Below are 27588 nucleotides of genomic sequence, written 5' to 3'. Positions count from 1 at the left end.
AACGACGAGTGCGTCAACGCTGCACGTCCTTTTCTTCCCCGGCGGATCTGTGACCACCAGTGAGGAGGGAGAGAGGGGCCGTCTTTTTTAGATCTGGAGAGAGGGTGGTAGTGTGAGAAGCAAGTGGGCAGCCCTTAGCAAGAAAGTGCTGAAGCTCCAGCTTATATATCTTTTTTATACTACTAGTACTCGAGGTGGAGTAGTGGTATAGTAGTTTATATTTTCTCTGCATATAGTACCAGTTAGTCGTGCTTCAAAACTGATCGGCACGCCATTAAAAAAATAAAGGTCAATAACTAATGCGGCACCTCGGGCCAACGCGGCCAGATCGCATTTTGCACAAGAAATTACACACCATGTTTCGTTGACATGTGGTCCCGTTCCAACATATCAGTGAGACGACGGTGAGTAATAGGAGTATTTCCGAACGGACGTGTAGGCCGGGGTGCCTCTTCGCGAACCGTGGCAAACTCGCAACCGTCCACCAACTCTTCGCCTTTCCCTCTCGATTTGGAACCGCTGTCGCACGCTCTTCCTCTCCCTCCTCCATTTTCCTTCAGCCCTTCACCCTTTCTTCTGCCATTGTTCGATCGTATTCTCCATGAAGGGAACAGGCCGGAAACAACCCCGTTATTCTTGCCCCGATCTGAAAGATGACGTGGTGGAGAAACTCATTGATCGGTCCGACGTCATCACCTCGGCTAGCATGGAAGGTTCGTTCAAGCCCATTCTCGACTCAACTAATAACATCATTACAAGGAACCCAAGAGTCGAGGAGCGGTTTGATCTCCCCTATCTTCTTCGCCGTGACCCTGATGACTGGCGCCGGCACGACGGAGGCCTCGCCCTGTGCAAGTTGATGCCGCTTGATAATGATACGTATGATGTTAAGATGCCATCGCTTGAGGGCAAGGCTTGGGCAGGCGCAAATGGAGATTAGGTTGTTTATATTGGGTACAACTACGTGTGGGAACTTGTAAATGTGTACACTCGTCACCAGGTTCCACTTCCAAAAATCTCAAACTGCCCAGGGGTTGAGCATACCGGTATTATACGCACGTTCAAATACAATCATGGTGACTGTCTTCTATGGAAGATAGCAATTTGTCGAGTTCCCAACCGCTCTTGGAATTACAACAACTATGAAGTTGTTGCTATCTTCGACAAGCTTGTTGCCGTCCTTGATGGTTTGACTCGATGGATATTGCTCAAAAATCAGTTTCTGTACACGGATGAGTATTGTGATGCAATTCAATACAAGGGCCTTGTGTTTGCTGCCAGCACTCGTGGCACTGTTTTTGCGTGGGATCCTCGTAGTTTCGGTATGTTTGTCTTCCACTGTTTAACCTTCTTCTTGTGTGTTAGCAAGTTTCCCTTTACTAATTAACCTTCTTCTTGTGTTTCCAAGGTACTGTGAACATCCCACCACCTATACTTGAAAAATTTTATAACCAAGGGGGAGATGACGATGGTGATGATCACGAGCATGAGGACGAGCAGCGCCCATATACTCTGTGGTGCCTGGCAACTAATTCCGATGGATCACCTCTTCTTGTGTGTATACAGCCCACTGATGATGTTACTGCTAAGGAAGCACGTGTATCCCATGGTCGCACTCTCCGGACCTATTCCAACACCCGTTGCATGGTATTCGGGATGGATACTAGTGTGCTAGCGCCAACTCCTTCTCCCTGGTACAGAATTGATAGTCTTGGAGAAAACTTGCTCTTCCTTGGACAAAACTATCCGATGATGCTGAAAGGCGATCCAACTGGTGTTGACACATTTATGAGAAGCAACTGTGTCTATACCTCGGACATTTGGGTGGTTCCCTACCCTGGTACTGACATAGTAGGCCGCCTCAGCCTGGATGATCAGTCATGCGTTGGTCTCCAGATCGACAATGGATGGCCCGTCCCAGAGAATCACTTGTGGTTCAAAGCAAGCGTTTCCAACGCCGAGGAATGGTTGAGTTGAAGTTCATTTCATTGCTTGTTATTTGTTGTGTGGTGAAAACTTTAGTATTTATAATGTATCCTCGTTGTCGATGTGGGTTGATGACCTGTTGTATGTAATAAAATGATATGCCTGTGATAAACTTACTAAATTTACGAATGTCTTTCGAGTCGCTTCTCTGAGTGAGTGGTGCGACGAGGCAAAAAAATATTTTCCGAATACATAATTGTACGTGCATTGCAACAGGTTATCGGATGAGGCCAATCAACAATAGTAGTACACTATTTGTACTCCCTCCGTCTAGGTGAGTAAGTCACCTTACGAAAATTATATTTTCCCAAAATGTTTAGGCACCGTTCATTAACTTTCCATCTCGATGCCTGCCCTGCCTTGTTCGCCAGCGAGCGCTTCCACCTCTGCCTCGTTGTCTCCTTTGGAAACCCTTTTCCTCCCTTTTTTTGCTCGGGCAAGGACCAATGCATGCAGCACGTCCATGCGGTTATTAGGCAAGAAATAAAAGCGCTTTGCATGCTATGAATTACGATGGCCTGCATGGGTAGCTAATAAGGCATCCTCTTAACTGCTATGATTAAATGGTGTGTTTAGAAGAGAGAAATATTCTTCTTTTCCACCAATCTGCTTGCACCTAGGTCGTGATGCACCTTCTAATACAACTTATTCACCTAGACGGAGTACTAGCTTCACATGCTTCGCGCGTCGGGCGGGTGTTTTTACTGTAGCCATATGTTAATGTGTTCGCTGTACGTAACCAGCACCTCAAATCCTCGATACTAGTACTATATAGTAGGAGTAAGTAGTAGGAGTAGTAGGGTGGTCTGGGCTAGAACAAGCATTCACGTCCAGGAGTACGGCACACGCCACCACCACGACATCCATCTGACACCATATTATTTCTTGGAGGCCGTGCTCGAGCAATCTCTTCAACCTCGTCGTTTCTCTAACTTCAGCCATCGCGCGGCGGGCGAGGTGGGGGTTTGCCGATTGTCGGTTTCCTTAACTACGGTCCCACTTGTAAGGCCAACTCCTACGCACGACCCTAAACGGACCTCCGTTTTGCACAAACTCCAACGATAATTTTGACTAGAAAAGCAAGACCAAAGAAAACAAGAACCACAAGAATACATTTTACTACTCCTGTAAGTTGGATTAGTGCCTTCTCGATGCATTCATTGTTGATCTGCGGAGGCTCGATCTTGCATGCTTCTTTCTTCTTCGAGTGTAAAGAAGTAGACGTTGCTTCCTCGCATCTAGTCTCATGTCTAGCCTCTATTCTAGTAGGAGTATCAACAAGCGCACTAATCTCATCTCTAGCCTCTGTGCTACTAGCTAAAAGTGATAGAACATCTACTAAATTGCGCTCTATCAATATATGGATGTACTCTTCTTCCCAATACAAAAACTTGCATCCATTCTACTCCCTCTGTTGCACAATACATGCCTTCTATTTGTCAAAATATATATGTATCTAGACATGTCTTAGTATATAGGTACATCCATTTTTGGACAAATGGAAGTCAAGTATTTTGGAACGGAGGGAGTACACAATAAAATTTTTAAGTTAGCACAACTAGTCTAATCCGAGAGCACAACCGAAGATTTGGTCGGGTTCTTCCTCCTTTTGCCAACACGTGGGACATCCAGCATCCAGGTCGTGTCATGAAAGAAAATAGAGTGGTAGTTGAAGCCACGAGATGTGCATCTTGGGTTAAACTGTAAATAGAATCTTACTACTCTTGAGTAACTCCAAAAGCGGCCACCGAAGATGTTTATTGGATTTGTTTTTCATCACTAGCACATCGAGGTGAAAGATGTGCAGGTTCAGTGGGTCCTCTTGTGTTTTCACTGACATGTGGGGCCGCATGTGAGCAAACAGACGATGGGCTCCGCGCGTCCGTTGGCTGGCTGAGAAGAGAGATAGAGGAGGGCTGAGCACGGATTGCAGGAAATTTGTTCTACGTACCTCGATATAGGCTCGATATAGTGGGGTGGCATGGGCCATAGCTAGCATTCACGTCTAGCAGTACGGCACACGCCACCCACAAGAGTCCCATCCGACACCAATTTTCTTGGAGTCCGTGTTACAGCCATCTCTTCTCCCTCCTGTTTTCTCAGCCATCACGCGGTTTACCGATAGTCGGTTTGCTCAACTGCGGTCCCACTTGTAAGTGAAAATGCAACACCGCACGCATTCCCGCTTGAGCGGCGTGCCGGACTAACCGTGTGGGGGTGCGACGCGAACATGGCAGGCTTTTCCTTTTGAACTCGTAACTTGTAAAATTTGGTTCTGCTCCATGGCATGACCGATAGATAGAAAATAACGATTTTGCCTAGAGTAGTGAGAAGTTTGGTTTTGGCGCCGTTCATGCATGGAGTACGTACGAAAATTATGAAGTTGATGCGAAAGGTAAGATAATTACTGTAGTATCGTATACTACTACATGGACTCGACGGAAAGATAAAAATACATACGAATCCATCAACGTTCAACGACATCTCACGCCCTAGTGCGCCGGGTCACCAACCGACGTGTGAGGAGCAGCGGCGTTGGCGGCGAGCTCAACGTGCTTCTGAACAGTGCGGTCCAAGGTTGCCTTGCGGTCCAAGAAGGCCAGCATCCTATCATCCTCCTCTTGCATGTAGTAGTCCTTGTGGACGATTTGCGCGTAGACGTGGGTGATTATGTTGATGGTGTCTTGCTGTGCCAGGCGCTGTGCGGCGAGCGCGACCTCGAGGTGGACATTCTCCGGCGCGACGGCGGGCGGTCGCAGGGCCACCAGTGCGTCGAAGAGGTTGTCACCATAGTGGCCGTTGAGGGTGGCGGGCATAGCAGAGCCTGGGCGCGTCGGCTGGAGGCTTATGTCAAAGTCGTCTGCAAGCTTCTTGACGACGGTGAACTTGTCGAGGAAACAGACGACGACCTCGTCGAACAAGGAGACGAAGCTGTCGTCCAAGCGTCTCCTCGCCCTGGCGGCCTCAAGCAATACTACTTGGAGACGTTCCTTGGTGCCGGGCCGCAGGCCGGCATCGTGGACCATCTGGCACAGCCGGCTGATGCTCGCGCTCATCGCCTCCATGGGTCTAGCTTAGCTTCTAGTCAACTGATCTTGCGATTCGAGTAATCACTCTTGCCCTTGGTTAGCGTGCGTAGGTGTGTAGGATTTCGTACTACTCCTCGTCCCTCTACTGCACCTGCCTTTGGCTGTATGATAGGTGGGCCAGCCACCCCCTGGGCCCACGTGTCATTCACCCAAAGGCAGTTGCCGTAAGTCAATGAAGCTACGTCCCCCTCCGTGCCGGTGCAGTATAGTCATCTCACCAGACCTCTAGTTGGGGCCAAACGAGAGAAGTTTGATGTTTACTGGTTTATTGGCCCCCTTTGCATTTTGCACCAAGTTTTGACCTTTGATTTAACTAATAAAATGTTAATGCATGTAAACAAAAATGTTGTGTAAGTCACCTTACGAAAACCAAATAATCCCAAAATACTTAGGCACGGTGCATTAACTCCCTCCTTGTTTCTTATTTCGTGACATATCAACCAATGAGAGATGTGGGCCGTGCATGCTTTCAATGACTTGAGACTACCAAACATGACATGCAGTGTTTAGATCATTGCATGTAATCATATTAGTACTCTAGTTAGCAAAAAAACATTAAGTTCTCTCGCCGATAGGAATAAACACCATGTATTTATTTATAGAGGGAGTAGTACATTTTTTGTGACATCCATTACTAGATATTGCTAGTCAAATACTAAAATCCAGATGGATGTGGTAGTACTCCTAAATCCAGATGGTGGTGCTACTAGTACTAGTAGTAGTACTACCAATGTAGTAGTAGGAGTACTAGCACTGTACTACCCGTTGGTCAAATTATTACGTGCTACTCCTCACAGTGAAGTGACAAGACCCTTCGCCGGAGATGACACCTGAGTATAGGCGCCGTGTTCGGCATACCATAGTCAGCCTCACCGTCTGCAGTCACTATCATCATGGCTGTAGAGCTATCCTGCTTACAACTAGCCCTGTTCGACATAATTTCCCGTGCGTAGATGCCCGTGCATTGCACGGAACACCAAGATTGGGGGTGGACGGCTCCGGCAGCGGCCATCGCGCCAGATTTTTCCATGGCCTTCTAGATGTGGTGGGGAGGAGATAAGGCTGATTGTGAGAGACAAGGAGTTGTTTGTAAATAGGGAACAAGTGCGGGCATCTTTTTGCAAAAATGGAGAAGCTTGGTTTGTATGCGTCAGATCTAGATCCGACGGCTATTGGTGAAAGATGGGAGGCACAACATCATCACCAACTCAGGACCTGTTTGATTCACAGGATTTTGAAAACGCAGGAATAGGACATGGCAATATTACAAGTTTCAAACTGATATTACAAATGTTAGGAGTAATGTTGCACCTACGAAGAGGGGATTACTAGGAAGTTTATGTAAGAACTTTCGTTACTTTACGTGGATGCAGCATTATCATACAAACTAAAATCCACCGCCCTGACAAGTCACTAATGGGCAAATAAGTTTTTGAGTCTCTGGCCACTTGATGTTTCAAAAACAAATTCAGCTTCTGCGGAGACTTTGTCATTTAGGCTTAGACGCTTGCGCTGATCAGCACACCATTCATTGTTGCGCCAGAGAACGCCAAACCTCATTACCTTGAGCACACTTGCCTCCAGAACAAAGAACCTGGCCAATTTAATCTCAGATGTGCTGCCTCGGTAGTCGATAAAATCAATTTCTGTAAGATGGAGATCAAGGCATTCGATGAGATTGTTATAGTGCAGCACATTTTTCACTTTTGGGTCTTTTTTTATCTGCAAAAGAAGAGAACATATTAGAGCAGCTGGCTGCATAAGATTGTTGTGTCATCAAGAGGTACCAATATCATTCACTCATACGATAGGGTTGGCTGGCTAGTGATATTTTTTCACTCTCTCTCTTTCCTTCTCTCTCTCTCTCTCTCTCCCTCTTTCTCTCTCTCTCTCTCTCTCTCTCTCTCTCTCTCTTTTTGTTTCCTCTCATTTAACCAGGAGCACGTGAAGAGCTTGGGCATTTGTTGCCTTCCACTATGTAGCCGATGCCATATTTCGCAAAAGTATGCCACATAATACGCATCGATGTCAAATCAAAAGATTTTGGCACCGCTCTCGCGATGTGAGAGAGTTGGCACCGCTGTGCACACAGACCCACATGTATAAACAAATCAATCAAACCAACTACACCAGCCTCTCACTCTCCCAAACAAGTGTTTTTTATTGCCTCAGTCCTCTCTCTCTCTCTCCCACGCAGTGTTTTTTCATTGCGTGAGTTAATTTGGCACCGGAGCAAAGTAGGTGATCCAGATTGGGACACCAAGTGAGCAATGGAGGGGCATCGATGCCAAATGCATCACAAGTGAATTTGGCACATGTTTTTGCCTACATAGCCCACTTTTGTACTCCCTCCATCCCAAAATTCTTGTCTTAAATTTGTCTAAATACGGATGTATCTAGTTACATTTTAGTGTTAGATACATCCGTATCTAAACAAATGTAAGACAAGAATTTTGGGACGGAGGGAATACTACCTCGTATTTAGTATAAAATTTTGACCATAGATTTACCTAAGAAAATGCCAATGCATGTCACTAAAAATTACACCATTTGAAATTATGTTCAAATATGAATCCAACGATATAGTTCTTAGTGACATGCATTAACATTTTGTCAGTTAAATCTATGGTCAAATTTTGATACTACAAAATTGGAAGAGTAAACCAGGACAGAGGTAGTACTTGCTCTTAGGGTAACCATAGAGTTACTGGAGTAGTCTAAGTTACTTTCCACTATGACTAGCCTAGGCTACTATAGTAGTACAACATAAAAACGATGCAGGTGATCACGTGAGAAAAATACTAAAAACATTTCTTTCGGTGCAGTGCGTAGATGCAGTTTTGAACACTACACTTGTCATCGTAATTTGGGAAAATTACGAAAAAATTGAGCTACGTTGTGATTACTGTTTACTTATAGGAAAGAAGTTTCACCTCGATGAGTAGCTTCTCCGTGCACGGAAAGCATGTAAGGAATCCAACAACTTGATCCAGATTGGGGCCGATAGATTTTAGTGCTAAGATCTTCACTGTGCACATGGACTGGGTCAAGCTTGTGGGAATCATTTTCTGGAAGACGGTCGTAAATACATCAAGAAGAAATTTAAAAATGTGAATTTCAAGAAGACGGAGAAGAAGATGAGTGCTGTACCTGAACGATTACGGATCCAATAAAGAGTTCGGAGAATTTGGCAGACGAGTACACCAACGCTGTCAATTTCGGCGCATCAATGACCCTGATTTTTGTTGGACCTTCTAGATCCGATACAAGCAATCTCTCAAGGAAAGACGCATTCTCAATGACCATAACATGGAATAGCTGGAGCGATCTCTTCCCAATTGATGTCTTGTTGCGGGGCCAACAAGACACATAAATCCATCGGAGATTCGTCGAGGCGATGTGGAGGCTAATGAACCCATGGATCTGCTCAAGACGAAGGTACTCGAGTGCAGTACAGCTGCGGAGCAGGTGCTCCATAGCCTTCTTCGAGATGACAACGTCGAAGAGGTCGAGCTGCTTGAGTTGAGGGAGAAGAAGGGCGGGCGCGGCATTAATCTGGGGAAGATAGCAGGAGCTGAAGCTGGCGCGGCGCAGCGTTGGCGTGAGGCGGAGCGCGGACGGCGGTAGAGAGCGACATCGTCCAGCTTCAAAGCTGAGCTCCTCGAGCTGATCTAGGGCGGGGGATAAGAACCACTCGTCGAACTTGGGTTGGACCTTGCAGTTGGTACTAAACATGCGGATGTCAAGGCGTCTGGCTGGCCCAGGGTGCGATGAAATGATCTTGGAGACTGCGGCCATGCGTTTGCAATCCCCGTCATAGAGGCAGCTGTCGACGGTGAGGTTGAGGGGGACGCAGCGCCAGAGGGGGCGCCACCGCCAGGAGAGTAGGGCGGTCCGCACGGCAGATTTGGTGGGGAGGAGGCTGATGATGACGAGCAGCATGTCGTCGGGGAGGCTGCTAATGAAGTCCAGGCTCGCCGGATGCGGTTTTGGCTCGAGCCACCTCCGCTTGTTGGCTGCCTCGCCGTCCATCTCAACCGGCGGCGACGCCGGTGTACATGTGTGCTGGTGTGTGTTGTGTGCTGGGTGTGCGCGAGTGCGTCCTTCTGTGCATGCCGCCGCGCAGTGGTGAATTGTGCGCGAGTGCGTCCTTCGCGCGCAAGAAGTTTGTCCTTAATGCGCCCTCAATTTACTAGCGTGCGGGGTGATACCCCCAAGTGGTTTCAACTTTCTTTATTTCACCGTGTGTCAGATGGGCCTCTAGTTTACTTATTTTCACCCACTGCCACATGGGCCAGCACACGAAGATACAGAACACGAGCTGACAAGGCAGCATGTGGATTGGTTGACCGGTCAACTAAAGAATATACGGAGCTATACGCTGACACAGTGAGCGTATAATCCATCGGTATAGAGAGTTCGAGTGAGAGGGGAGGCCCATGAGAGATAGCAGAGAGAGAGAAAGAGCTACTCCCTCCGTTCGATAATGTAGTTCCAACATTTTTTTTAAGTCAAACTTTTGAAACTTTGACCAAGTTTATAAAAAAATTACTTATATCTACAATACCAAAGATAAATGATAGTATGAAGTAAGTACATGTTGTGGTGAATCTAATGATCGTTCCAGATGTAAATGTTTTTCTCCACATATACCTGGTCAAACTTTTCTGAGGTTTGACTTTTCAAAACATCCATATGCTTATGGACGTGACAGAGTCCCTAACTAGAGAGAGAGAGAGAGAGAGTGTGTGTGTGTGTGTATGTGTGAGTGAAAAAAGTGTGTGTGCGTGTGTGAAAGAGACATGGACAACACACGATAAAAGTAGAGAAAAAGCGTGCGTGTCTTATGCAAACATATCACACATGCATCTTCGACAACGGAGGCAAGGTGAGGAGATAGTGTGTGGTTGTTTGGAACCGAGAGAGAAAGACCCCTAGCACGTGGCCAAGAGGGGCCTGACAAACAAGGGAGAGAGGTCAAGAGAGACGTACGGAGAAAATGCAGACATGGGGAGGAGAGAGTGTATGTTTGTCATAGCGAGATCCCATGGAGATCGTGATGGGACTACATGGGTGGGAGATCAAGTGACAAGGTGTGTGCGTGATAGAAGATGTCCCGAGAGATATCGAGATAGACGTATGGATGGAAGGAGACAATACGTGTGTTCCTAATGGCTAGTAAGAGATAATCATACTTAAGAGGGGGGGAGTGCTTGAGCCTATGATGGAGTGAGGGATTATGGTACTTAGGGGGGTGCGTGTCACATGGAGAGAGAACAAGGGCGGAGAGTGTTGGATGGGTCTATATGTATAGCGCGAGCGAGACATGTGTATGTGTGAACCAGGGAGATATAAGGCCAGTTTGGCTTGCGTCCTGAGCATCTTTTGCCTGACCTGGGGTTGTGGCTGGATTTCATGCACGCTTGTTTGGTTGCTACCGTGTGAAAAAGAAAGCCCGCCTGGCCTGGGTTCCCTTGCACTTTAATTAGCCTGGCTGAACTCCAGACACTGCAAGTAGCCTGGCCCAGGCGATTGATTTCGAACGCCTAGCCGTGCCTAGTCGTATGGCCACGAGGCTAACAGCAACATGGATGGATATTAGCATTAAATAATTGATGCATGGATTGATTGATGGGACTTTGATGTTTTGCCTGGCCCAGGCATGAACCAAACGCTTCAGCACCACACAAGCCTGGCCAGGCAGAAATATTTTACATCTCACGTCCACACCAGGCAGTACCGGCCATCAAGGCATGAGGGTCAGGTCACGAACCAAACTGACCAATAAAGTTTGAGAGAGATTGAGGAGCCCCGATAAGGCTGAGTGGTGCGTCACATAGCTGAGAGGGGGAAAGAGATATTCCATCTGCTCGAAAATGCAGTGCATGTAAATTTTTTAGAAGTCAAACTTTGGAAACTTTGATCAGGTTGACGCAAATGTTATTTATATCTACAATACCAAAGATACATCATACAAAACTACATCTCATGGTGAATCTAATGGTATATGTTTGCTGTACTAGATGTAATTCTTTTTCTCCACGTACATGGTCAAACTTTGTGATGTTTGACTTTTCAATAAATCTATATGCTATGGACCGAGGAGAGTGCCTCAGTCGAGACAGATCAAGTGCATGTGAAGGAGAATGAGTAAGTGTGCAAAAAGAGTATGTGTGTGAAAGAGAAAGTGACAACAAATGATAAATTAGAGAGAGAGTGTGTGTGTGTTTTTTCGTTTCTTATGCGAACATATCACGCATGCATCTCCGAGATGGAAAAGCGAGGCGAGGAGATACACCAAGATAGCTAGTGTGTGATTGTTTGCAACGGAGAGAGACACCCCTGTAGCACATGTCCAATAGAGGTCTGGCCAACAAGGAATAAAGGTCGAGAGGGGCACATGGATGGCATGGACGCATGGGGAGGGAGAGAGGGTGTGTTTGTGATAGAGAGACCCCGTCGAGATCGTGAGGGGACTATATGGGTGGGAGATCGAGGGAGTGCGTGCGCGATAGAAAGATGCCCTGAGAGAAATCGAGATAGACAATGCACATGTTTGTGATGGAGACTAAGATTAGCTAGTCATATACATATAGGGGGGACTGCGTGTGCCTACAATTGAGTGAGAGACCATCATACTTGGCTAGCTGGGCATGAGATTGTGTGTGTGCGCGTGTGAGATGGAGAGAGAACGAGGGGGAGAGATAGAGTTTTAGATGGGCCTATCGAGTGCGAGTGAGATATGCATGTGTATGTGTGACCCAGGTGGATGGAGAGTTTGAGAGAGGGGGGGAAGAGCTCCGAGACGACATAGTGGTGCGTGAGAGAGTTACGGGCAAAGAGCCAAGGAATTTGTGTGCGTATGATGAGTGCACCCAAGATATCTAGCTTGGACTAGCTAGAGTATCATACATAGTGTGCGAGAGAGACCTATAGATGGTGTATATATGCATGCGAACTAGAAAGACCCCCCCCCACACACACACAAAGAGAGAGAGAGAGAGAGAGAGAGAGAGAGAGAGAGAGAGATGTAGATAAAGGGAGAGGGACCAACAAGGTTTTTGTGTCGGATGTGTGCAACAGAATTGAAGATTGTCGGCGAGAGAGAGAGAGAGAGAGAACAGGAGTCCGGGAGAGGGGGAGGTCGCGTTTTATGCATCAAAGACTAATATAAACCATGTTTCGATATAAACTTGCATTCAAATATTTAAATTGGAGAACATATTGTTTGCAATCCACACATGAACGGATATATGCGTATATCAAACAAGTTCATTAATTTGACTTTCAACATGTTCATGGAGTACTATAATACTGTACAGCATGCTACTCAATTGAGGTGTTCAATTTTGAAGTTAGTTCACTATTTTGACCTACTGAACGAGCTATTTCATTGAATCGAGATATTTCATTTTGGGTTTGATTCGCGTTTTTGAGTGGGTCAACTTTTTCTCATATAGTAAATCGCTAGCAACGAGCATGTAAAAACACATTACTCCCGAGAATCATCTCTCCATCTAAAAAAGAAGTGGCAAGCTAATATTTCAAAATTTGATCCGAATCGACTTGGTAAGGTAGACGTGGATGCTCGTTCTCCCAAAATTTGAGCGAACCGTTAAACATCCTCTCTGCTCGGTGGAATTCGCCCGAGAAAATAAATGGGAGACTCGAAATTACCGTCCTATGTGGGACACACATCAATTGGCCCGTTGTACATCGAGGGTAGGTTCGTAACTTCATCCAACCGCGCCTTCTCCTTGGCCGAAATGACATGTGCCGAATAATTCATAAACCATGGTAGGCAAAACACGCTCTCCTCGCCCGAAATAGCTCGCGCCCATTATTTCAAAACACGCTCTCCTCGCCCGAAATCGCTCGCGCCCACTATAGTTCAAAACACGCCCTCCTTGCCCGAAATCGCTCCCGCCCACTATTTGGGGAGAAGCAAAGTTACTCTACTATCCCCGACCCTCAGTACACAGACCAAGTCGAGAAGCCTATAGGCAAGGGTAGAACTGTAACTCCCCCTCACATTTCAGACAAATGCGTCCGTAAGACATGGTTCCACTCCCCTCCCAATTCCCCCCCCCCCTGCGCCCGCCCCCATTCATACCTCGTGGGCGCCAAATCACCTTCTCCCCAGGAAGCTCCCTTCTCCCGAGCCGCGAAACCTCAACCCCACCTCCATGGCGCCCCCCACCGCACCAATTTCACAGCCGCCCTCCTCCCTAATGCCGGAGACGCTGTCCATTTGCCGTCGTGCACTGGGCCGTGTGCCTCTTACTCCGTGCTGCTGGTGCTTCCTCGACGACGGCCGCGTGAACCGTACCGGAGTCGATTCACCCCCGCCGTTGTTCACGGCGCCGGAGCGGCTCCAACTTCGGATCCGTCCAGAGTCCTGGCGCTGCTTTGGCGCAGCCGTCGACCGTCGTGACATCGCTCTTTCCCTGCCGCCGGTCACCACCGCAACCGCACCGGCCTCACCGACTCGGCAGCTGGACCTGCGTACTTCACCATGCCGCTAGATAGGTTGCACCCTCATCTCAAATCACTTTATTTAGGGATCAGTTGTCTGAATTTTTATTCTGGGCCAATCGATTCGCAATGGGAAGCAGCACCCCTCAAGGCGGCGGAGCTCCTAGGCTGCCGATTGGCTGGTGTCTAACATAAGGGTGCGGGGCCGCAAGTTCGCCGTGGAAGCAGCGCTTAGATGGCTATCTTTTAGAGTTGCATGGGTTGAAGGTACTGCCGCCGCCGGATCTGGATGACGGGGAGTCTTTGTGGATTGGCCCGGGGGCGGCGCAACCACGGCAGTGCGGTGGGGCGGGGAGCGGGGTTTTGGCCAGGGCCACGGACGGCGGAGGCAGGCTGCTCTGCCGTTGGTCGCTGGCTCTTCGGGGAAGATTCCGAACAGTGTCAGCCGGGAGGCACAAGACGGCCAGCCATCCGGCGTAGATCGGACAGTACCAAAATAAAATAAATTGTGTGACCCCAATTTAGTATTCAGTCAACAGACGTGTGACCACTCTCGTACCTTGCTGTTGATCTCTTAGTGTATTTCTTCAGATCAAAGAGATATGTCATACTTAACATTATGTGTTATCTGCATCTTTAGACACACCGTCTTCCAACTCACCGCAGCTGCTCCAACAAGGGAAGCATACACCAGAAGGGAGCTATAGTTCCCACTCAACAGTTCCCTACATAGAATGCGCGTGCCCGACATGGATAGCCACAACAACTGCAGGGCCATTGACAAGTCAGCACATGATGCTCACTCCTATGGATGGCAGCCAGATAGGTTGTACGCTCATCTTACTTGTGTGCCACATTTATGGCTTTGTTATTCATCTAAGCATGGAAAATAGATCATCACATTTCACGGTATATTCATGCTGATCTCTTACGGGTCTTGTTCAGGAGTTAACGTTGTTCCGTAGTTCAGCTAAGATACTTGTTCTTTAGGTAACACTGTTCCATAGTTATCATCCATCAGCCAATGCTATCCCACAGGCTGGTGATTATAGTATTATACCACTTCTAGTATTACCTATGTTGTTCTTTGATAATTTTGTGTGCCATCTAGTTAATCTCGAGTACAAACGATACATATTCTGTAGCTTTCATCTGTGTTCTGCCTTTAGTTTATGAGACCTGTTGCTACTAGTTAGCACCAGTCCTACTATTTATGTCGTCTCCTACAGGCACTCATTACATAAATCTAACTACTAGTTGTCTTCCATGCATGTCAGATATAATTGCACACACTGATATATCCACAAGAACCTCACAGAGCAATGTAAAGGCCAATAAACTTGATGTCAATGATACCCAATATGATGGAACATGTAAAGGCAGTTCTTCAGAAGACTTGCAGAAAGATGATGAATCCTCTTCACCCCAGAAGGTCCTTGCTCTAACTTGGCCTGTGATATAGGTACAACATGCATATAATGTCCTGGAGTGTATCTACTCTATTGCAATGGCATGTGCTTAGCATCCTGATCATGCATGTAAATATGTCATGTCTTCCTGTTTTTTAGTACCTATTCCATTCATGATAACATGTTTTCAAATTCAAGTACTGTCATTCTACTCTATCGCAATGCCATCTGCTTAATTTGGACATCATGCTTCTGAATATCTTATGCATAGTTATTCATCAGTATGTACTTCATCTGTCTACCATACCATGTTTTTTTACATTGAAGTGCTATTCTAGTGCTCTGTTGCAATGCCATCTTATTTTCCCAATCATACACGTGTATGTTGCCATAGTTTTTTCTATACGTATTCCGCTAGCATATAGTTTTACATTCAACTAGTGTTTTTTTTTGCTGTGTTGTCCTATCGTATCCCTAGCTCTTACACCATACTCCCTCCGTCCGGATTACATGTTGCCGAAATGGATAAAAAAGGATGTATCTAGAACTGAAATACGCCTAGACCCATCCATTTTTTTCCGGATGGAGGGAATACATGTCAATATGGCATGCCTTTCTATTCTTCAGTACCTATTCCATCTCTCTGCTGTCGCATATTTTATAGTTAAAGCACCATTCTTCTATACAAGGCATGCAAGGGGAAGACGACTATGTTAGAATCTGAAGGGTTGCAAACAAGGCCTTTGCAAAAGATCCAAACGCCAGGAGATAATAAACCAACTCCAGTTTTTATAGATACTACTCCATCATAGAGAAACCCAACTCCAACTGATAATAAGCAGATTCCAGTGGCCAAAGAACTAGTCGGCTCCAGTCCAGCAAAAATATGTCAACTCAATTCTAAGAAGCGTGTGCGTATCCTTGCATCATGAAATTTTATAGCATGCTGATCATATTTTCTACATGTTTCTTACCCATCTCTCTTTTAGAAAATAAGCTTAACAGATAGAAGATTTTCTGCAATGGTATCGTTTATGAGGAAAGATTGTTGCAGGAATTCTCTATGCTCCAATGTAGATGTAAGTACCTGATGTATATCACTATATTTTTACATCAGCATGTATTTTGTTAATCGGCGTGAATCCAACCTTTATCTGATCTAAATTTAGTTGTAGCAAAATGTATGATTAAAGGCCACAATGTTGATTTTTGCAAGGAAAACTCCCTGGTAGTTTTGCATCCTGAGCTACATGAGTGTACTATCTCATATCAATGGGTTTGAATACTTTGGTTCTGCAGTGGGTTTTTCAGTGTTTTTTTACTGTGTTGTCCTGTCGTATCCCTATCTCTTACATCATACTCCCTCCGTCCGGATTAAATGTCGCAGAAATGGATAAAACTGGATGTATCTAGAACTGAAATACACCTAGACCCATCCATTTATTTCCGGATGGAGGGAATACATGTCAATATGTCATGCCTTTCTATTCTTCAGTACCTATTCCATCTCTGTTGTAGCATGTTTTATAACTGAATCACCATTCTTCTATATAAGGCATGCAAGGGGAAGACGACTATGTTAGAATCTGAAGGGTTACAAACCAGGTCTTTGCAAAAGATCCAAACGCCAGGAGATAATAAACCAACTCCATTTTTCATAGATACTGCTCCAGCACAGAGAAACCCAACTCCCACTGATAATAAGCAGATTCCAGTGGCCAAATAACTAGTCCGCTCCAGTCCAGCAAAAGAATGTCAACTCCATTCTAAGAAGCGTGCGCGTATCCTCGCATCATGAAATTTTATAGCATTCTGATCATATTTTCTACATGTTTCTTACCCATCTCTCTTTTAGAAAATAAGGTTAAACGATACAGCGGTCAAGAATATCCTGAAGTACCTGAAAAGGACTAAGGAAATGTTTCTCGTTTATGGAGGTGACGAAGAGCTCGTCGTAAAGGGTTACGTCGACGCTAGCTTCGACATAGATCTGGATGACTCTAAGTCACAGACCGGATACGTGTATATTTTGAATGGTGGGGCAGTAAGCTGGTGCAGTTGCAAGCAGAGCGTCGTGGCGGGATCTACATGTGAAGCGGAGTACATGGCAGCCTCGGAGGCAGCACATGAAGCAATTTGGGTGAAGGAGTTCATCACCGACCTAGGAGTCATACCCAATGCGTCGGGGCCGATCAAGCTCTTCTGTGACAACACTGGAGCTATTGCTCTTGCCAAGGAGCCCAGGTTTCACAAGAAGACAAGGCACATCAAGCGTCGCTTCAACTCCATTCGTGAAAATGTTCAAGATGGAGACATAGAGATTTGTAAAGTGCATACAGACCTGAATCTAGCAGATCCGTTGACTAAACCTCTCCCTAGGGCAAAACATGATCAACACCAGAATTCCATGGGTGTTCGATTCATCACAATGTAACTAGATTATTGACTCTAGTGCAAGTGGGAGACTATTGGAAATATGCCCTAGAGGCAATAATAAAAGCATTATTATTATATTTCCTTGTTCATGATAATCGTCTTTATTCATGCTATAATTGTGTTATCCGGAAATCGTAATACATGTGTGAATAACAGACACCAACATGTCCCTAGTAAGCCTCTAGTTGACTAGCTCGTTGATCAACAGATAGTCATGGTTTCCTGACTATGGACATTGGATGTCATTGATAACGAGGTCACATCATTAGGAGAATGATGTGATGGACAAGACCCAATCCTAAACATAGCACAAGATCGTATAGTTCGTTTGCTAGAGTTTTCCAATGTCAAAGTATCTTTTCCTTAGACCATGAGATCGTGTAACTCTCGGATACCGTAGGAGTGCTTTGGGTATACCAAACGTCACAACGTAACTGGGTGACTATAAAGGTAGACTACGGGTATCTCCGAAAGTGTCTGTTGGGTGACATGGATCAAGACTGGGATTTGTCACTCCGTATGACGGAGAGGTATCACTGGGCCCACTCGGTAATGCATCATCATATTGAGCTCAAAGTGACCAAGTGTCTGGTCACGGGATCATGCATTACGGTACGAGTAAAGTGAGTTGCCGGTAACGAGATTGAACGAGGTATTGGGATACCGACGATCGAATCTCGGGCAAGTAACATATCGATTGACAAAGGGAATTGCATACGGGGTTGATTGAATCCTCGACATCGTGGTTCATCCGATGAGATCATCGTGAAGCATGTGGGAGCCAACATGGGTATCCAGATCCCGCTGTTGGTTATTGACCGGAGAGTCGTCTCGGTCATGTCTGCTTGTCTCCCGAACCCGTAGGGTCTACACACTTAAGGATCGGTGACGCTAGGGTTGTGAAGATATGTATATGCAGTAACCGAATGTTGTTCGGAGTCCCGGATGAGATCCCGGACGTCACGAGGAGTTCCGGAATGGTCCGGAGGTAAAGAATTATATATAGGAAGTGCTGTTTCGGCCATCGGGACAAGTTTCGGGGTCACCGGTATTGTACCGGGACCACCGGAAGGGTCCCGGGGGTCCACCGGGTGGGGCCACCTATCCCGGGGGGCCCCATGGGCTGAAGTGGGAGGGAACCCAGCCCATAGTGGGCTGGGGCGCAACCCCCCAAGGGCCCATGCGGCTAGGGTTGAGGGGAAACCCTAGAAGGGGCGCCCCTTGCTTGGGGGGCAAGCCCCCCCACCCTAGGCCGCCGCCCCCCCTAGTAGATGCCATCTACTAGGGCCGGCGCCCCCCCCATAGCACCCCTATATATAGTGGGGGAGAGGAGGGACTTCATACACCAGCCCCTGGCGCCTCCCTCTCTCCCCGTTACGTCTCTCCCTCGTAGTATAGGCGAAGCCCTGCTACTGTGACGCCCTGCATCCACCACCACGCCGTCGTGCTGCTGGATATTCATCAACCTCTCCTTCCCCTTGCTAGATCAAGAAGGCGGAGACGTCTCCCGTCCTGTACATGTGTTGAACGCGGAGGTGCCGTCCGTTCGGCGCTTGGTCATCGGTGATTTGGATCACGTCGTGTACGACTACATCATCACCGTTCTTTGAATGCTTCCGCACGCGATCTACAAAGGTATGTAGATGCATCCGATGCCTCGTTGCTAGTTGAACTCCTAGATGGATATTGGTGAAACGAGTAGGAAAATTTTTGTTTTCTGCAACGTTCCCCAACAGTTAATTTGGTGTAGGCTAGTTGCCCAAATGTTCGTTGTGTCAATGTTGCTTTCCTATTATCTGACTTGGCCAATGATAGCAATGCTAGTGTGTTAATTTTGTGCAGGCTGCTGAAGATAAGAAGACAAACTCTGAAAATAGCAAGGCAACCCCATTGTTTCTTTCCAGTAAATCTAGGCCAGGTAATATGGCAATAACTCATGATTAATCTGTTTGTTCCCGTCCTAATTTATGTTATGATGCAGTGGTCGAGACACTCTCCACTATCAATAATACAAGCCTGCCAAAATCGCCATCTGAATCTGTTCAGTATCCTCTGTCTCGAATGCAACAGAATAAATGTATGTTTGTGAACCAATTAATGGCTGAAGCAATGATGGAAATGGTGGATGAATCAAAGGTGCAGAGTCGTGCGACACAACAACTGATCAATGTTTTCAGAGACAGTTTAGCAAAGCAGCAATAACTTGCCCACATGCTTATGGGCGTCATCTGTGCTGAGGTTGCAGATTGTGACGTTGTAGATGGTTAGGTTCTGCTCATTTATTTGCACTGGCATTAATCTTTGATTGCCCAGTGGATGTAATTTCCTGTAATATATGCTGGAGGTGCAACGTTATTCCCTGTATGCCGTACCTTTGCTCGTCGTAATGGGCTCAAATTATCTATTTTGGCCTAAAGACATGAACGAACTTTAGTGGGCCCATTAAGTTAATGGGCCGTTACTAGGCCAAAAGTTGATGGTCGACCCTCTTACCTCCCGGGTCGTTAACAGGCCGACATCGAAGCGGGCAACAGGTGGCCCCAATTTATTTCACGGATCGTTAACAGGCCGTTACTAAGTTTGGGCTACATATGGCCCAACTATACTATAGGCCTTTAGCAGGCCGAAAGAGACAGCGGGCTTGTACTGGACCCTGAAGAGCATGGGCCGCTAAGAGGCCGAAGGTCAGGTCGTATTGTAAATGGCCCAACTGTGTTGTGGGCCTTTAGCAGGCCGAAAGAGAAACCGGGCTGGTATTGGACCATAAAGGGCATGGGCCGTTAAGAGGCCAAAACTAAGATCCGACTACAAATGGCCCAACTCATTTATGGTCCATTAACAGGCCGAAAGGCACACAGGGCCGGGAATTGGCCCAACACTTAAATGGGTCGCTAAAAGGCCAAAACTCAGGTTCGACTACAAATGGCCCAACTGATTTATGGGTCGTCAACTGGCTAAAAGTGACACTGGGCCAGAAATTGGCCCAACACTTAAATGGGCCGCTAAAAGGCCGAAACTCAGGTCCGACTACAAATGGCCCATCAGATTTATGGGCCGTCAACAGGCTGAAAGACACACCGGGCCGGAAATTAGCCCAACATTTAAATGGGTCGCTAAAAGGTCGAAAGATGTACATCCTGAAAATTGGCCCATCCATTAAATGGGCCGTTAACAGGCCAAAATCTCATCGGGCCGATATTGAGCCCAAATATACAGCGGGCTGTTAACGGGCTCGAACTGACGATGGGCTGCAGTGGTGTCAAATCTTTAACGGGCCGAATTGGCACATATCGTATGGGCCGTGGGCTTAAATGGACCTGACACAAGTAGGCCTTATATGGGCCGGCCTGCTAATTTTTACTGGGCCGGCATTTTTCACCAGAACGGGCCACTGTTGGGCCGTGCCACGTGTCAACCTATCATAGGCGCATCCTGTCCAATGAGTGGATGACATATGTCCCAACGATGAGCCGACACGTGTTTCCTCTAGCCAATGATGATTTTACACGTGGAAAATCCCCATTGGTCGGGGCTGTTAACGGGTTATCGGATCCAAAACCCGACCCGATAGCTTAACGGTGTTCCGTTACGGTGGATGCCACGTGTCGGTCACCCTTGGCGAAAGCACTTCTGTGACGCGTGATTTATCGTCATGGAAGTGGACACTTCCGTGATGATAATTTTGGTAATGTCATGGAACACTTCTACGACAGCACAGGTATGACTATCTTGATTTTGTCATAAATTTGTCATGAATGTACATGCATGACAAAAAACGCGACCTACTATGACAAACACGTATTATCACAGAAGTATATTTTTTTGGTGATATGACTATGGTAATGTGTCTATCCTTTCCGGACTAACCCCTCCGGTTTATATAGACACCGGGGGGATCTAGGGTTTACATGGAGTCGGTTACATAAGAAGGAATCTACATAATCGGTTGCCAAGCTTGCCTTCCACGCCATGTAGAGTCCAATCCGGACACGGGTACATTCTTCGGTCTTCATGTCTTCACAGCCCAATGGATAATAGGCAGGACGCCCGAGGACCCCTTAGTCCAGGACTCCCTCACCCGAGGCAATCCAATGGCCGTTGGACTGGGTCAGACATAGCCTCGGGTTATCCAACCCTTGAAAAATTCTCCAGAAAGAGTAGACCCGACGCTCTCTTCTCACATGGGGTGTGGGTATTATTTGGCTTTGCTTTTCTCAATGATTCCACACTATATCCATGCCGTATCTCCTATTTATAGCACGTCGTACCTATGACTGAAAAACAAGATATCCTTGGTGAAAATTAACGTGTCATCTTCTTTTAGCCTTTTAGGTCGGGGAAACACCGACTAAGCATATGCTTCAGTTCCATAGACATATACACCAAAAGCACACTCAAAACATAGTTAGCCATCTAATCACTATTGCTATTAAAACCAAAACCCTTATTAAAGGCACATGTCCTTTCACTAACCCTACATCACCGAACCGTAACCCCTGGGGTCACCGGAGTGACAGACGGAGTGGGATTGGGCTTGCGACCTCTGGGGTGAGTATATGTAGATTGGACGCCGCCTGTCTCCTAGGCCACGAGAGCAAGGGAGCAACATTTTGTGTCACTAGGTTCACTTAAGGAAAGATAACATAGTATTGCATTTATGCACATACTTCCACCTACAACTCCTTGTTTGCTTGTTGTCCAAGCATAGAACAAATATGGAACCCATGTGTGCACAAATACAATACATATGATGTAGAACAATTAATTAATCTGTTTATCGAAGCAGTGTCATTTCTTCATGGTTATATAAGGGCCAACATAAAGCAATTGCAGAAACTGGTATTTTCCTCCCACTTCTGCCTGTTTTCTCTCAAAACAACCTCAACTGCCCATAAAATCGTGTTTTGGGTATGCAATCACATTAATAATAAAATGTCTGGTAAATAACAGACTAATCTATTAGAATATTTATGCCCCATTGCAACGCATAGGCAATTATCTAGCGTGACAATAAAATACTATCAAGTGTTTATGGAAACATAGAAAGAAGCACCACAAACAAGCGAGAGGAGAAGATAATTCAATGACAAACTACTAGTTGGCGCTTTGTACATTGTAGAGTTCTCTATTCAGTTACACCTAAACAGACTTATACGATCAAGAAAATTTGTCAAGCTATTTGCTAGATTCATACATACAAGTTTCTAGATTTTTATATTAATATCAAAGTGATAACCTATACATTCGGTGTTCGTAATGACACGATATAAAGAGCCAGTTAAGACATGCAGATGCTATAGAAACACACAAGCTAAAGGTTCACTATAACATGAGAAAAAAGGACTTGTAATGATAATATTGGATACAAAACAAGAAGAGATGTATCTAAATAAACATTGGCATGTTTTTATTTTTTTGTATCAAAATGGTTTATGAAAAAGAAAACTAAATTTAATCACAAGATAATTTATGATTAAATAAAAAAGTTCAATATAAATTGCTACTATAGAAACGCAAAAACTAAACTATCATTCTAACACCAGTAAAACAGGCTTGTAATAATAATATTAGATAGGAACAGAAAATATGTACTTAAATAAACAGGGCCATTTTTGTATTTTTTTTGTATCGAAATGATATATATATATCAATAAGAAAACTAAATTAAACACATGATAATTTCTGAGTAAATAAATGTCATCATAAACATGTGAGAATTCTCTACACCAAACAAAATTTCTAAAACTGAACATGATATTTCATTTTAAAAAGAGAAAATGTATTGGAATTATACTATTAGACTAGTATGACTAATAAAAATCTAAAAGATATAACTTTGTTTATGTCTCTAGATCTTGTATTGCTGACTCTTAAAATCATGTATTAAATAAATGGATACATTTTGTTACATAAATTACGAAAGAAAAAATGAGGAGGTTAATGCCATGATTTTCAAATATTTTCTATTTTGTATTGTAAGTTTCTCGCCGAGGATAATTCATTCGGTTGTTGTGGTTGGAATTCATTATGAATTTCTGACCAGATTGTCTATAGATCTCTATTAGATCATATTTCACCAATTTTGGATTAGGGGAGAATAAGATATTCATGACTACTGGCAGTTTTCATCATGATGCAACTTATGATCTTCCCATTGATATATTATATATCTTCGTATTTGTTATTTTTAGCTAAACAGGTGTAAGATCTAACCAATTTGGTTATATCAAAGACTGAAAAAAATCTAAATTTTGTAAAAATGCAAGATCTTCACATGTATCACTTTTTACGATACCTAATAGGTGGAATAGGGATTTCCGAGTCATTTCACATTAGTAAATGGTTTCCATTATTATACCAAACTATGGCCATTGCAAAGAAGGAAATAATATTAGTATCTAATAGATCGAAAATGTTACAAGATTTGGATTAATTGAATCAATATAAGTTCATGACATAATAGAGTTTTAACCATGTTTTCGCTTGTGGTCTATCCAAAGATACTAACCAGAAATAAAAAGGCACTAGAAGTCATATCATGTAGCATCATTAACTAACTCCTTACCAATATCTATTGATGAGACTTGCTATTTTCAAAGGTCCAACTCTAAAGAAGTTAGCAAAAACTAGGAATCTACTTACAACATTTAGTGCCTTGGGTTCGGAACCAAGAGATTGTCTTTGAGGAATGGCCAACTAGAGACCTACAAATCATTGGTTGATTGCACGCATGATAAAGTAATATGAGTTTCATGTCGTAGTGTCACATTTTCTGAATCAATGAGGTTTCCCTTCCTACTCAAGCTGCACCTCAAAAGATTTTCTCATGGGATATTTGGATTGGATGTTGCTTTTATAAAGTTTTCCTTGTCTCTGATTTCATAGCTATTACTAAATTTGTATAAGCATCAATCGATATTTGTAGATCCATGTAAATAAAATTGTGGAATATGGAATGTGTCCACCACTTAAACCGGGTGGAGTAGTGATTCCGAAAAGTCCTAGAGAGGAAAAGAAAACAATTCAAATAAAAACCTATAGCTAGATTTCCCACCTTTGATTGTGTAGAAATCTTTGTGGGTGTTTTCTCGAACAAACACCACAAAAAGTGTGATAATGATGAACAACATAAGAAGCGCAACAGGCTTGCCTTGCCAATTAAGAGGATGAAAAGAAGTGAGGTCATGATAATGGTCCACAGAAAAAGAAGGGTGATAGTAACCATGAGAAACTAAAATAAAAAAATCCGAATATGGTTTTTTGCTCCCACGATGCCTTATTTAAAACTGGTCACTCGATTGGCAAATGTATTTGCATAACGCATCTGGTTACTTGCTACTGGTCACTTTAGTAAATAGATAAGTACTCCCGACATTTCAAAACAATTGAAGTTCTAGGTGTTTCCCAAGTCAAACTTCTTAAATTTGACCAACTCTATAGAAAATGTGCTAAGATCTACCACACCAAATACACAAAATACAGAAATATATGTCATACAAAATCTTAAGAGACTAATTTAGTGTTCTAGATGTTAAACCAAGTGGAGTAGTGATTCCAAAAAGTCCTAGAGAGGAAAAGAAAATTTTGCTACGAATGTAGAATAAAAACCAATAGCTAGGTTTCCCACCTTTGCTTGTGTACGAAACTTTGTGGGTGCTTTGTCGAATAAAGACCACAAGAAGTGTAATAAGAATAACCAACCTATGAAGCACAACAAGCCTGCATCTCTAATGAAGACAATGAAAAGTGATGTGATGATAAGGATCCATGGAAAAACGAAGGATGAGAATAACCATGAGAAACTGGAAAACAACAAGAAAAGTTCTTCAATATGGTTCTTTGAGGCTCCCATGATGCCTTATTTAAAAGTGGGCATTTGATTGGCAAATGTAGACATATAAGCATACCGGTCACTTGTTACTGGTCACTTGAGCAAATAGATTTAATGAGTATTCCCTTCTTTTCAGAATAACTGAAGTTCTAGGTGTTTCCCATGTCAAACTTCTTAAGTTTGACAAACTCTACAAAAAATGTGCTATGATCTACAATACCAAATACACTTAATACGAAAATATATGTCATACAAAATGTCAATAGACTAATTTAGTATTCTAGATGTTAAACTGAGTGGACACTAGTAGAAAATGGGCCTTTAGTCCCGGTTTTGGAACCGGGACTAAAGGGTTGGGACTAAAGCCCAAAACCTTTAGTCCCGGTTCGCTTACGAACCGGGACTAAAGTGGCTCCACGTGGCTGCTGTCTGGGGCTCCACCTTTAGTCCCAGTTGGTGTTGCTAAAGGAATTTTTTTGATTTTTTTTATATTTTTGGGATTTTTTTAATTTTTTCCTGATTTTCAAATTTCTGAATTATCTAACAATTTAGTCTCTAATCACCCCTCATCAGTGCTCAATTTAATCTCTACTATCTAATCACCCCTCATCATTCCAAATCGTCTAACTTCCCGGCCAGTCACCCATCCTCTCACTACTCCAGCCTGAGCATGCTTAACTTCCAAGTTCTATTCTCCCTTGTTTCCAAGTCTGCACTTGTTGTTTTCTTGACAATAGTAAGGTGCTAATCCTATTAACCCTTAGGAGATGAACTTGAGCATGAAGTCACACATTTCACCGTTTTAGTTTGAAGCTATTATTTAGTAACACTAATATTTCTTGAATAAGTAGTTTGACCAGAGTTTGACCAAAAATTCAAAAAAAAAACCATAAATTTGAGCATCACTTTTTCCCTTTTAGAATTTGAGGATTCTAAAAATTTGCAAAATGGCCTACGGTAGTCCAAATCGGATGCGGATTTTCGTGCTGAATATTTTGATATATTATACGTTTTTATTCGACATCGTATGCAAAAGTTATAGCCGTTTTAGTTTTTCATAACACTTTTTTTGCAAAACTTGTCCAAATGTAAGTTTTTTAATTTTCCTAACTAGTAGATGTAGTAACGTAACCACATCTCGAAAGATTTTAATTTTTTATCATATCTTTTGGTTTTTTCAAAACTGAAATGGCGATACAAGGGGCGGGGAGTTTGAACCCCTTTAGTCTGAGATGGTGTCCATCCAGTCCTACCGTCGACTACATCTGCTAGCACCGTCCCAGCCAGAGTCACAACTAAGGTTAACGAAGCGAGAGTCACGTTCTATTAAAGTGGAAAAAAGAATTACTTTTTAACTAAAAATAATTGAAAACAACAATTAAAGGACTAAAACAACCATATAAGCAAAGCAGTATACTGTTTTAATTAAAATTATTCTAAAAATAACCAAATAAATCTTACTGTGACAACAATATGACATGTGACTAGGAGCAAAAAGAATTAAATTAAGAACTATTTTTAAACTCAAATCATTCACAGTCTAGGGTTTGAAGCAAATTTGAAAAAAAATCATATTTAAATCATTCAAATTTGAAAACTAATGGCGTAAACAGAAACTATACAAAATTTTGAATCTAATGCGAAAAGAATCACTCAAAACATCAAATATCCTAAAATATATAAGCAATTTAAAATAGAAACTACAAATAGAAAACAAATGGAAAAAAAATCGAGACCCCTTTAGTCCCGGTTTGAGACATGAACCGGGACTAAAGGGTAAGGTCACACGAACCGGGACTAAAGGACATCACACCCTTTAGTCCCGGTTCGTGTCTCAAACAAGGACTAAAGACCTCTAGTACATGTTTGAGACACGAACCGGGACTAAAGGGTGCGATGCCCTTTAGTCCTGGATCGTGTCTCAAACCAGGACTAAAGGTCCCATTTGAACCGGGACTAATGCCTACCCGACGCCCTAGCCGCTCGAACTGGGATGAATGCTCACATTCCTTTGAGGCTCCCACGATGTGTTATTTAAAAGTGTTCATTGGATTGGCAGATGTAGATGCATAATGCATGTCGACTACTTGTTACTGGTCACTTGAGTAAATAGATATAATGTGTACTCTCTTCATATCAAAATATATAATTGAAGGTTTAGGTGTTTCCCAAGTCAAACTTCTTAGATTTGACCAACTCTATAGAACAATGTGTAAGATCTACAACACCACATAATACAAAAATATATGCCATAAAGTATCTCAACAGACTAATTTAGTATTCTAGATGTTAAACTGAGCAGCGTAGTGATTCTAAAAAGTCCTACAGAGGTAAAGAATTTTGTTCTACAAATGTAGAATTA

The sequence above is a fragment of the Triticum dicoccoides genome, chromosome 1A (genome assembly GCF_002162155.2).
Source record: "Triticum dicoccoides isolate Atlit2015 ecotype Zavitan chromosome 1A, WEW_v2.0, whole genome shotgun sequence".
NCBI classification, from domain to species: Eukaryota; Viridiplantae; Streptophyta; class Magnoliopsida; order Poales; family Poaceae; genus Triticum; species Triticum dicoccoides.
Note: the sequence above shows the minus strand (reverse complement) of the source record.